The sequence below is a fragment of the Equus asinus genome, chromosome 10 (genome assembly GCF_041296235.1).
Source record: "Equus asinus isolate D_3611 breed Donkey chromosome 10, EquAss-T2T_v2, whole genome shotgun sequence".
NCBI classification, from domain to species: domain Eukaryota; kingdom Metazoa; phylum Chordata; class Mammalia; order Perissodactyla; family Equidae; genus Equus; species Equus asinus.
This window is the reverse complement of record NC_091799.1, coordinates 83,175,837-83,189,402: the sequence shown is the minus strand read 5'-3', so window position 1 is coordinate 83,189,402 and position 13,566 is coordinate 83,175,837. Positions and strand designations below refer to the sequence as shown.

Here is a 13,566-nt window from a genome sequence, read left to right as displayed (position 1 = left end):
CAGATGAGAACATAGCCCAGCCAACACTTTGATTACAACCTGTGAGACCCTGAGCAGAGGATTGAGTTAAACTACGAGAGACTCCTGACCAATGGAAACTATGAGATAATAAATGTGCATTGTTTTAAGCCACTGAACTTGTAGTAATTTGTTATGCCATAGATGCAAACAGGTTGAAAATAAAGGATGAAAAAATATATATCATGCAAACAGCAACCATAAAAAAGCTGGAGTGGCTATATTAATATCAGACAAAGTAGACTTTAAACCGAAAAAACGGTACTAGAAATACATTCTCACATTTATGGTCAATTGCTTTTCAACAAAGTTGCCAAAACAATTCAACGGGGAGAGAATAGTCTTTTTAACAAACGGTGCAGGGGCAACTGTTTATTCACATGCGAAAAGCTGAAGTCCATACACCTTGTACCTTATATACTTTATATACTTTATACCATACACAAAAATCGACTCAAAATGGATCAAAGATCTAAATGTAAGAGCTGAAAAATATGAAATGTTTACAAGAAAACAGAGAAATAAATCTTAATGACCTTCGATTAGGCAGTAGTTTCTTAGATATGACACGAAAAACACAAGTGACAAAAGAAAAAAAGATATAAAAAAAGAGATAAATTGAACATCTTTAAAAGAACACCATTATGGAAATGTGCTTTAAAGGACACCACGAAGAAAGTGAAAAGACAACCCATGTAATAGGAGAAAATTTTTGTAAATCATGTGTCTGATAAAGGGCTTGTATCTAGAATATATAAAGAACTCATAACTTAATATTAAAAACACAACCCAATTTAAAAATAGACAAAGTCTATGAATAGACATTTTTCTAAAAAATATAAAGAAATGGCCAATAAGCACATGATAAAATGCTTAACAGCATGAGAGGAAACAAATCAAAATCACAGTGAGATATCACTTCATCCCCAAGAGAATGGCTATAATAAAACAGAAAGATCTTAACAAGTGTTGCTGACAACGCAGAGAAGTTGGAGCCCTCATACAGTCCTTGTGGGAACGTACAACAGCGCACCGCTGTGGAAAACAGTTTGGCAGTTCCTCATGACATTTAAACATAGTGTTACCATGTGACTCAGCAATTCCATGTCTACTTATATACCCAAGATAAATGAAAACATATGTTTTCACAAAAAATTGGACATGAATATTCACAGCAGTATTATACGTAATAATGAAAAAGTGGAAACAACTCAAACATCCATCAACTAGGAAATGGATGAATAAAATGTGGTATAGCCATACCATGAAATATTACTGCGCAATGAAAAGGAATGAGGTACTGATGCATGAAGACCTTGAAAACATTACACTAAGTGGAAGAAGTTGATCACAAAATACCACGTATTGTGCAATTCTGTTTGTTTGGGTTCTTTTTGAGAAAGATTAGCCCTGAGCTAACATCTGCTGCCAATCCTCCTCTTTTTGCTGAGGAAGACTGGCCCTGAGCTAACATCATGCCCATCTTCCTCTACTTTATATGTGGGATGCCTGCCACAGCATAGCTTGCCAAGTAGTGCCATGTCCACACCCAGGATCCTAACTGTTGAACCCCAGGCCACCGAAGTGGAACATTCGCCACCAGCCGGCTTCTGTGCAATTCTGTTTATATGAAATGTCCAGGATAAGCAAATCTACAGAAACAGAAGGTAGATTAGTAATTGCTTAGGGCTGGGGAGGTTGAGGGGGCGTGGGAACCGACTGTTAATGGGTCCAGAGTTTCTTTTTGGGGTGATGAGAATGTTCTAAAATTGATTGTGGTGACAGTTGCACAACCCTGTGAACATACTAAAAACCATTGCGTTATATACCTTAAAATGTTGTATGGTATATAAATTATACTTCAATAAACCTGTTATTAACAAAAATTATGGATCTTTGAATTAGGTTTAGCTAGGAGCATGTCCCAAGATACTATATTATTGAGAAAAAAAGATTTGGATTTTAAAAAGTGTACTTTTTGTAACATGTGCTTTTAATTTTTAGGTTAAAATGTTTTGAATAAGTTTTGCTCATAGAGAGGTGATGAAAAACAGACATACTTTCAGGTATAAAACATACTGGTATTTTTTTTTTTTTTTGAGGAAGATTAGCCCTGCGCTAACATCCGTGCCCATCTTCCTCTATTTTCATATGTGGGATGCCTGCCACAGCATGGCTTGACAAGTGGAGTGTAGGTCCGTGCCCGGGATCTGAACCGGTGAACCCCAGGCCGCTGAAGCAGAACCTGTGAACCCAACCACTGCGCCACTGGGCGGGCCCTCATATTTTTTTTAAAGAAAAAATTTGGACCAGGATTTACAATTTTAAACAAAATAGAACAAAATGTTTTTATTTATCTTAATTGAAGATTATTGTGAGAAAACAAATAATATAAACATCAAAGGAATACACAGATTAGATAAGCTATAAAAATGATTTTAGTTCTTTGTTTACATAGCAGTCTGTCACCCAAATTCTAGAATTATATTGTTTAAAGAGCTCTCAAGAGATTGACAAGAGAGGCTGGCCGGGTGGCGCAGCAATTAAGTTTGCGCACTCCCCTTTGGTTGCCCAAGGTTTGCCGGTTCAGATCCCAGGCGCAGACCTACATACCGATTATCAAGCCATGCTGTGGCAGGCGTCCCACATATAAAGTAGAGGAAGATGGGCACAGATGTTAGCTCAGGGCCAGCCTTCCTCAACAAAAAGAGGAGAATTGGTGGCAGATGTTAGCTCAGGGCTAATCTTCCTCAAAAAATAAATAAAATTTGAAAAAAGATTGACAAGAGATTTTCACATTTTGAGGATTGAGGTATATGGGGTAACTATTCTGTTTCAAAACTGATTCAGCTTTGAACTAAAGAAGGCTGACTTGTGGCTTGTCAAACATACATTGTACATCTGCTTATCCAATAACGTAAAGAATGCACTCTTAAGATGAGAATGCAGACTTCCCCTCTACGTCAGTAAATGCCCTATCCATAATGCCCCTATTAGTCCTTTTCCCCAACATCAGGGTCATGTTGACCTGCTAATTTGGAACTGAATGCCTCTTTGAAACTTTGATGAACATGTGTCCTGGGCGTGTTTAATGTATGTTCTTTGTTCTAAAAGGTATGACTGTACTGAAAACCATGCTTCCCTGAAACGCTTTCTTCCTTTGTGGAAACTGCCTTCTTGGGTTATAATCCTCATGATGGCTCAAGTAAAACTCATATTCTCTCTCTCTCATCTATAGAATGGTTATTGGTTATTCTGTGTCGACAAGATCAAACTATTCACAATTCTGAAACTTTACCAACTGCCTGTTCATTTTTCCGAGAAGTCTCGAGAGGCAAGATTTCATGTTTTTACAAGATAAAGTTTAGTGTCTTTCCACCACGGTCATCAGGAAGTCTTCTAAACATCTAAGATAAATCCTTAATTATTAGTCTATTTGAGGCAGGATGTGGAAAGCAACTGACGTGTAGATCAGGCATCTCCTGACTTATAAGAAAGGGTCTCTACTATGATTGGAAGTTTTATGCCAAAGCCATCTTCTTGGAATTTACTTCAGATTTAGGCTTTGGCTAAACCTTTCCTTTGGCTGCAGTTAAGTCCCTTCTCTTTTTCTCCGCTCAATGGAAATTGACTAGCTTACTCATCGTTACCTACAAAATAACCCCTTACACATGTATACAAATTTAATTTGTTCCTTGTCCCGCCTTCTCTGAGCGAATGATTCTTACTTCCTGAGTCAACCATGAAAATAAATGCCCTCCTGTCCAGAATTTTAAATAAATCATGGTGTGATGAGAAAGAATTGACCTTCTAAAGCTGTGGAATGTCTTCCTCTTTTCACAAACCACAAATTTTCCTTCTATGAACAAAGGTTGTTTTCCTGTCACAGGATTGAATGCCGAAGCTTCCTGAATGTCTGTATTAGTTTTCTAGGCTGTGGAACAAATGGCATACATTTATTATCTCACGGTTTCTGTGGGGCAGGCATCGGGCACAGCTTAGGTGGACCCTCTGCTCTGGGACTCACAAGGATGCAGTCAAGATGTCAACTGAGCTGCATTCTCATCTGGAGGCTCAGCTGGGAGAGAACTGGCTCCCAAGCTGGCTCAGGTTATTGGCAGAACCCGTTTCCTGTGGTTGTAGAATGATGGTTTCTGTTTCTTATTGATTGTTGGCTGAAGGCCACCCTCAGCTCCTAGAGGCTGCACACAGTTTCTTGACAAATGGGCTTCTTCAACATGGCAGTGTGGGGGCCTGGAATTGGCCACCCCAAGATATGCTTCTTTGGCATGATGATTATTTGGGGCTGATTGCTTTTAATAAACTGGGACAGGGAAGGAGGCTCTGAGGGGTGGAACTTGCTTGCCCTTTGTTAGGAGACATTTACATTGTAAAGGAAATCTCCATCTATAAATATATCTCCCTCTCTGTACCAGGAAGAAGAAAGGGGATGACCTTCTCTCTAGAAACTCTTAATCAATGCCAAAGGCAAGGACTTAAATCTGCATAATAATCTTATTCCTGTTTCTGGTAACCTCCTGTAACTGACACCCCCCACCCCCAACATCCTCCTTTGTCTTTAGCTGGATATGATATTTAAGGTGGGGGCTTCAGCCATTTTGGTGAGTTGCTCAGCTTGCCTGAGCCTCTCCTATGTATACATGTTATAAAGCTTTGTTTAATTATCTCCTGCTATTCTGTCTCATGTGAATTTAATTCATTCTCCAGCCAGATGAACCCAGAGAGGGTAGAGGAAATGTCTTCCTCCCCTACAGCAGCTTACTTCAAGCCAACAAGGAGAATCTCTAGCGTGAATTTGCTAGCATAATGGAATTTTATATAATGTACCACAATCACAGGAATGACATCTCATCACTGTTGCCATATTCTATTGGTTAGAAACAGTCATTAGTTTCAGCCCACACTCAAGAGGAAGGGATTATACAAAAGCATGAACACCAGAGGCAGAGATCATTGGGGTCACCTTAGGGTCCGCCCACCGTAGCAGTCTTGCATCCTTTCTGCATGGAGATGGAAAATATGTGAATAAACAAGTTAATGAACAAAATCTAACCTATCTTTCAGTATTTTAGATTATCTTTTTTAATTTATAACTCTCCAGAAAAACATTTTTATGAGTTATTTATTGCTGTTTAACAAACCATGTCCCCAAGATAGTGACTTAAAACAACAACTATTTGGGGCCGGCTGGGTGGCATAGCAGTTAGGTTCGTGGGTTCCACTTTGGCAGCCTGGGTTTCGCCAGTTTGGATCCTGGGCGTGGACTTATGTACCACTTATCAAGCCACGATGTGGCAGGCATCCCACATATAAAATAAAGGAAAATGGGCAGAGATGTTAGCTTAGGGCCAGTCTTCCTCAGTAAAAAGAGGAAGATTGACACTGGATGTTAGTTCAGGGCTAATCTTCCTCAAAAAAAATAAAACAACTATTTGTTCATTATTCTGTGGTTCAGCAATTTGAGCTGGGCTCAGCTAGGCTGTTCTTCTGCTGATCTCACATGGGGTTATGAGTATGTGTATGTATACGAGTATGTATATGAATATGGCCATAGTCAAACTGCAGCTAGACTTGAGCTAGTTGGTTTAACATGGCCTCACTCATGTCTGTGGGGATTGGTGCTGCCTGTAGGCTAGTCCATATGTCTCCAGCAGGCTAGCCCAGTCTTCTTCACACAGCGTTTGATCCCAAGACAAAGAGAAGCTGCAAGGCTCAGAAGTCATACAATATTACTTCTGCCACATTGTATCGATCAAAGTAAATCCCAAGGCAAGCCAAGATGCAATGGGTAGGGAAATAGACTCCACCTCTGTCCCTTTCTAGACTTGTGCAAAGGTCAAACCTTCGAATCCTTCGAGATTTACCTGATAACTATTACAAAGTATCCCCCCTCATATACAAGAGCATTTTTTAACTGGTTAAAGATATAGTGGCATTTAATGTTTATTATTGTTAAAGTGGTTAATTGATCTTTGCTTATATGCAATAAATTATTATTTCCAGATATCTTCACGTTAGTTTTACATGTTGCTAGATTTATTCTTAATAAGTGTTGGTCTTAAATAATGCTAGCTGTTTGCTTTTTTCTTTCAACTTTTTATTTTGACAAATGTTTCAAAACAGCTAGTAAACAAACCGTAAAAGTACCAGAAGAACACAATGGATGGATTTTATCTTAACACTGGAGAGGAGAAGACTTTCTTACCATCATCCAAATCCAGAACCATCAAAAAAAAAATTGATAAACTTGATTCCATAAAAATCAAAAGTTTTTCCATGGGAAAAATATCACAAAGTCAAGACACATGGCAAATGAGAAAAAATGGGCATACAACATTAACAAACAGTTCCCAGAAAAACAAATATAGTTGGCTCTTAAATATAAAAAAAAGCTTGACTTTATTAATAATAAAATAAAAACATCAAAATCGCAGTGATAATACCATTTCACCAATTAGATAGACAAGTTTGGCCATATGACTTGTCAGCAAAGTATGAGGAAGCCACGTAGAAGTGAAAGATTGGAAATCATCCAAAGGTTTATCAACTGAAGTCTGATTCAAGAAACATAGAACATCCACACAATGGAAGACCAAGTACTGTGAAATGAATGAGGAACTCTCTGTATGTTAATCTGGAAAGATCTCTGACACATATTGTATAGAGAAAAATACAAAGAGCAGAACAGTTTATACAATACGCTGCCTTTTGTGTAAGAAAGAGAAGAACAAAAGAACACATATTCATATTTCTTTTTTTTATTTATTTTATTTGTTTCCTTTTTCTCCCAAAGCGCCCCCCGTACATAGTTGTGTATTTTTTTAGTTGTGGGTCCTTCTAGTTGTGGCATGTGGGATGCTGCCTCAGCATGGCTTGATGAGCAGTGCCAGGTCCACGCCCAGGATCCAAACGCATAACCCTGTGCCACCAAAGCGGAGCACTCGAACTTAACCACTCTGCCACGGGGCTGGCCCCTCATATTTCTTATCTATTCATTTTTAAAGCCCTGGAAAGGTATAGGGGCCAGCCCAGTGGCGCAGCAGTTAAGTTTGCACGTTCCGCTTTGGCAGCCCAGGGTTCGCCAGTTGGTATCCTGGGTGCAGACATGGCACCGCTCATCAAGCCATGCTGTGGTGGGCGTCCCACATATAAAGTAGAGGAAGATGGGCACAGATGTTAGCTCAGGGCTAGTCTTCCTCAGCAAAAAGAGGAGGATTGGCAGATGTTAGCTCAGAGCTGATCCTCTTCAAAAAAAATAAAAATAAAAATAATAATAATAAAGCCCTGGAAAGGTATAGAAGAAACTAACAAAAGGGGTACATGATTTGGAAGACAGGATAGGGACTCAGTGATGAACATATAGATGGTGTATTTTTTTTCTATGCATCATATTTTTTTAAAAATCTACACATATATGTATTTTTATTGATATTTAATTTTAGATTTACTTTTTCAAAATATCAGCTCTATTGAGATATAATTCATATACCACACAATTTGCCTATTTAAGTTGTACAATTCAAGGGTTTTTAGTATAGTCACAGAGTTGTACAACCATCAACTCAATTTTAAAGATTTTATTTTTTCCTTTTTCTCCCCCAAACCTCCCGGTACATAGTTGTATATTCGTAGTTGTGGGTCCTTCTAGTTGTGGCATGTGGGACACCACCTCAGCATGGCTTGATGAGCAGTGCCATGTCTGCACCCAGGATTCGAACTGGCAAAACCCTGGGCGGCCTCAGCAGAGCACGAGAACTTAACCACTTGGCCATGGGGTGGGTCCCTCACCACAATTTTAGAACATTTTCATCACCCTCTCCCAAAAATACCCACTAGCAGTCATTCCTTTTGCTGCTCTACCTCACCTGCTAGCCCTAGGCAACCACAAAATCTACTTTTTGTCTCTGTAGATTTGCCTATTCTGTGGGAGTGTTGACTCCTCTTTTTGCTTTTCCATGCAAAATTTAATCCATATGTTCACTTACAGCCACCTCTGCTTACTCTACCCAGTGCCAGTCTAAACATCTCCCTCTCCAACTGCCACCTCACTTCATTTAGCCTCGTTTCTATAAGTGCTCTATGTCAGTGACTTCCTGCCAACTGCCCATGGCCACCGTCCCCAGTTGACATAGAATTTCCTAAGTAGCTTTCTGCTCTGTCCCCTCCTGAAGTGGGGAACTCCTTCCAGGTGGTTCCTACACTGTTACCTTCCCACCACCAAAACCCTATCCCATCAATTCAGAAACAAAATGCAGAAAATATTCCAAATGAATTTTTAACTGAATAGGGAAAACTCTTCTGAACTGAGTATATTTAAACTACATGAAAAAGCAACAGGGTTCATATACGAAACATTAATTTTGCTAAAATTTAGTCAAATAAAAATAAAAGTTATTTCAACTGGATTATTTCTTCCCACCAAAATAAGATGAGGATGCAAGAAAGTTATCTTAATAGCTGACATAGTAATGTTCCTAATAATCTTAATCTTCTTTAACTCAAAATCCCAGTAAACTTTTACCCTGCACCACTTACTTAATAAATGAGATAGTGTGATAGAATTAACTCTCTATCCTTCTCTTATGAAAGAGAGGTTTAGATAAGTCAAAATGTAAATAAGTAACAAATAATCTAAATTTGACATTGAAATTGGGTTGAGTTTTTTTTTTAAGTCGTTTGGTTAGGTTTTTTCAATTGTTATCCTTTTTGCATTTGCATCTGAAGGTAAGTGTTTCTGGGTTTTGGAAAAGTCATTATCAACTAAACTATGAAGACCTGATTGAGGAAGATCTGGGAAGATCAGTTTCTCAGTGTTTATGTTCACTGAACTGCTATTGTGTTCTACTTCAGATCCAGTAATCAGCTCTATCCATGCCATCTCTAAAACCCGGTGTGGACAGTAGCTGGCCTACATCTGCCCTAGATCAAGAGATAGAGTCTATATCCCCTCCTCTTGAACCTGAGTAGACCTTGAGACTGCCTCAACCAATAAGGTATGGTGGAATTGACTTTGTGTAACTTCTGAGGGTAGGCCATTCAAATATCATGCACATCTGCTTTGTTCTCTTGGGATGATTGCTCTTGGAACCCAGCCATCATATTATGAGGAAACCCAAGCATCCTGTGTAAGGGTCCAACTAGAAAGAAACAGAGGCTCCTGGACCACAAACCTGACTGAGCTCCCAGTTAAGAGTCAGCACCAATTTGCCAACAATGTGAGTGAGCCATCTTGAAAGTGAATCCTCCAGCCATTTAGTTGAGCTGTCCAAGCCGATGCCATGTGGAGCAGAAAGAAAGCATCAATATGTGAGAAACAGATCACTGAAAGAGTTATCAGAAATAGATAACTGAAACACAGGGTAAGAAGAGTTCCCTTGGCTCAAACCTCTCTAGAACAGAGTCTGGTATATATTTAGATTCAGAGGCTTCATCTTGAGATAAAACAACCAAGTTAGTAATCAAGAAGAATCATTAACTTCCATTAGAACTCTGAACCATTCATCAGTATCCCTCATCCAAATAAGTAATTTAGTGAAAACTGACCCTACACTCATCAAATAGGCTAGAGACTTTAGATAGGAAGAGTTAAGTCACCAGTGGACACAAGGTCCAGTGGCAGCCTGACTGAGAAAAATAAACAGGTGAATGCAGTAGTCATGAAGAGAAGAAAGTAGAGGGCTGACTTGGTGGCATAGTGGTTGAGTTTTCCCACTCTGCTTTGGTGGCATGGGGTTCATAGGTTCAGATCCTGGATGTGGACATACACACCACTCATTAAGCCATGCTGTGGTGGCATCTCACATACAAAATAGAGGAAGATTGGTACAGATGTTAGCTCAGAAACAATATTCCTCAAGCAAAAGCTCTTCCTCAAGCAAAAGGAGGAAGATTGGCAACAGATGTTAGCTCAGGGCCAATCTTCCTCACCAAAAAAAAAAAAGAAAGAAAGTAGATGTGCTCTCAGGAGACAGGGAGAGAACCCTCCAATTGTGAGGGTAGGACAAAAAAAGTCAAACCAGTTATCTGACCTGAGCATGAATTTGAGGAATTGTCACAGAAATCCTCTTTCTTGGTTTTTAGCTCTTGAATGGCATGAGGGGTTTGGGAGGATGAGGTCAGATGCCAAAGAGCTACCCACACAAGGGGTTCAACATATTATACATTTAGTACTTCTTGTTTTCAGGAGCCACTGAATGCATCAAATGATCTTTTGAAAATTACACAAGTAACATGAACGCATTCTTATGATAAAAGATTCAAACAAGAATCAATTCTAGAGAGCAAAATCTAAAAGTCACCTTTCATCCTCACCCTCATTTTCATGTCTATGGAAATTAATAAACAGAAACCTCATTAAACTGAAGTTAGAGGCCAAAAAGGGGAGCTTTCATGCTCTACGCCCTACCCCCATAGCAGAGCCCAACAGGAAGAAGAAAGACTTTCTCTTCTTGACAGGCAACGAGCTCAGCCAATGGGAAGCTGTCACAACTCAGCCAATGAAAATCCTCTGCACATCTAACTCTTAATTCCTCCAATGGACTCTTGTTTGCAATAGCCCTCCCAACTTCCTCTTCCCCTCTATGAAAGAGTTTCTTCTCCTTTTGCTGCTGGGGCCTTGCACATGGCTTGCCATAGTTGCAGACTTGGAATTGCAATGCTTTAACGATTCCAAATAAACCCATTTTTCCTGAAGAAATAACTGGCTATGTATTTGTTTAAGGTCAACATGTCCCTCCTCCAAATTAGTAGGATGATGGCCATCCTTCTCATCCCCATTCTATGCATTTACATGCAACACATGCACGTATATTACACAGATTTTTAATGTAAAAGGGTCAGGCTGTATACATTGTTTTGTAAGTTGCTTCTCCCACGTAATAATACGTCTTGGGATCTTCCCATATCAGTGCATTTACCTCTACTTCATCCTTTTTAATGGCTGCGAAGTATTTCACAGTGTGGGCAAACAATTTGCTTAATCAATTCTGTAATGACGGACATTTAATTTATTCCTAAATGTTCACTATTCCAACAGTGCTGCAATAAATCCCCTTGTACAAGCATCTGTGTAAGATAGAGTCCATGTCTTAAGTTGAATATGAATTGATGAACAAAGCAGCTCATGTCCCAATTTCCCCAATTGATGTAACACTCACACACTCTCTGCCATCCTTTTTCCTTTGACTTTAAGGACTGGTTCTTTAGTGACTTCTCCCAAGGCATTCTAGAATGGCTACTCACTAAGGAAACAAAAGACTCCAGTGTCAGGAAAATTAAGCTGCAGAAGCTGTGGTTAAATGAGACCTAGAATTTGAGACGAGCAATTGGAAAGCAATTTCGCTCTCCCAAAGAGCTTCTTATTAAAGATGGCCTTGAAATATGCTTACCTTACGTGGTACCCCTACTATTTTCAGTTTCTTGGGCAAAGTTAATACTTGATTATAAATACATGCTTTTAAAATAAAAGAAAAGAAGCCTGTAACATAAACTTACAAAGTTTCAAATAAAATTAGCCATCTTCTCCCACTGTAGATGCCCACCCTGGGATGAACAGCGCGGACTCTTGGAAGCGTCATTAACTACTGTTTCCCATTGGCCTCTCCCTGGACAGATAAATCTGTCTCCTTGTACTAACTGGTGCCTCATGACATTGAAACCTTAATGTCTCTCCCGAAGCGCATTTAGCCAGGTGTAAATCACAGCCATATCCAGCCTTTTGATCTGGCCTACCAGTTTTATTTTTATTTATTTGTCTCAATAAGGGTTGAGGAGGGAAGCAGGAAAATGAATAGGTTAGGTTTGCCTTTTTCAAAGGCCAGGCCAGTGGGAGGTTTCAAAGGCAAAGCTAAATATAAATAAATCCTTGTTGGATGAGCCTTACATAATTGAATTGTATTCCACCTACGGTGCTAGTAAAGCCATAGCATTTCTTACAGCTTTGTCAAGGACCTACCATTCTGAGATGTGTTTCCATCCTTAACGATAACTCCTGAGGGGTGTTACGATCCCATTCCAACTACCACAGACGTCTCCCCCTTGTTCCTCAGGAGAAAAGTTCCTTTCTCAATGGTGATCTGTTTGTTTACTGACAAATTGTCTAGCTTCAAAACTATAGAGGTTTTTTGTTGTTGTTTACAATAGAAAAATAAACCTATAAAGGCCATTGCAATCTGAACTGAAATTTGAATCTCTGAACAAGAGCTTGGTTTGGAATTAAGATTTAGAAAGATGAGATCGAGGAAATCAGTTCGTTGGCCAATAGGATTTAATGGCTGAAACGAAGGAGATGAAGCACCAGCGTGTGCACTGGCCACTGTGATCTAACCACTGTGCATAGTGTTTTGTCGGGGGGAAAAGAAATGAGAGTAACAAAGTGATGTGCTGTAAACAAGGAGGTCCCACCATCTTCTGTTTCTTTCTCTCTCTCTTTTTTTTTTTTTTTGAGGAAGATTAGCCCTGAGCTAACATCTGCTGCCAAGCCTCCTCTTTTTGCTGAGGAAGACTGGCCCTGAACTAACATTGTGCCCATCTTCCTCCACTTTATAAATGGGACAGCTACCACAGCATGGCTTTTGCCAAATGATGCAATGTCTGCATCCGGGATCCAAACCAGTGGACCTGGGGCGCCAAAGCGGAACATGCGCACTTAACTGCTGCACCACTGGGCTGACCCCCCCCTTTTTTTTTTTTTAACAGTGAAGAAATCTTATTTTTATAAGAGAGTTAAGAAGCCACAAAGATACTTCCAGGTATTATCTTCAGTAATGCTCCTTATCTTTTCTTCAGATAATATTCAGCTCCTGTAGCTATCACAAATGCAGCAAATCCCCATGTGAATTCTTTTAATAATGCACCAAAGAAGGAAATATTATTTGCAAAGCCCATGTATCTCCAAGATCCATTGTGGCCAATGGGTCCCTTAGCCCTTGTGCGGCCAGCTTCTCCTGAACAGTTTCTAGTGGTCTTCCTTGTATCTTTCATCGTTTATTATCTGGAAGTTCCATTTTACTATGACCATGTTCATGCCCATGTCCATGGGCCATGTCCGACGGCAAACTGACCTCTCAGGACACTTGCTATTCAACTCTCCAGCCAGAGGCACCATTTTCCATTTCTGAGACCCATTACCATGGTCTATTCCCCTTCCTGTCCTGTCCTCCATTAAGCAAGAGCTGGGGGACATGACCACAACACTCCAAAATTGTCCCTTTTGCTCTTCACCTACCCCAGACGAATTATTTTCCTGTGAGTATCTCAGTTAAGTAAGTGTGTATAGGGGTGTGTGTGTGTGTATGTAAGGGATAAAATAATTCATACCAAGCCAGGACTATAACTATGTGTATTTGTAACCTTTTTATTTTGAATAATTTCAAATGTAAAGAAATGTTGCCAAAATTACAGAGAACTCTCATATAGCCTTTATCCAGAATAATCTTTTTTTTTACATTTTATCACATTTATTTGATTATCTCTCTCTTTCTTTCCCTCTGTAATTGTTTATTTTTTCTGAACAATTTGAGGTTATAT

At 39.5% G+C, this 13,566-nt stretch overlaps 1 pseudogene; it reads right to left on the bottom strand.

The window, feature by feature from the left end:
• Positions 1-12,797: 12,797 nt before the first annotated feature.
• On the bottom strand, positions 12,798-13,082 carry LOC106827213 (NADH dehydrogenase [ubiquinone] 1 beta subcomplex subunit 3 pseudogene; annotated as a pseudogene).
• Between the last annotated feature and the right edge of the window lie 484 nt (positions 13,083-13,566).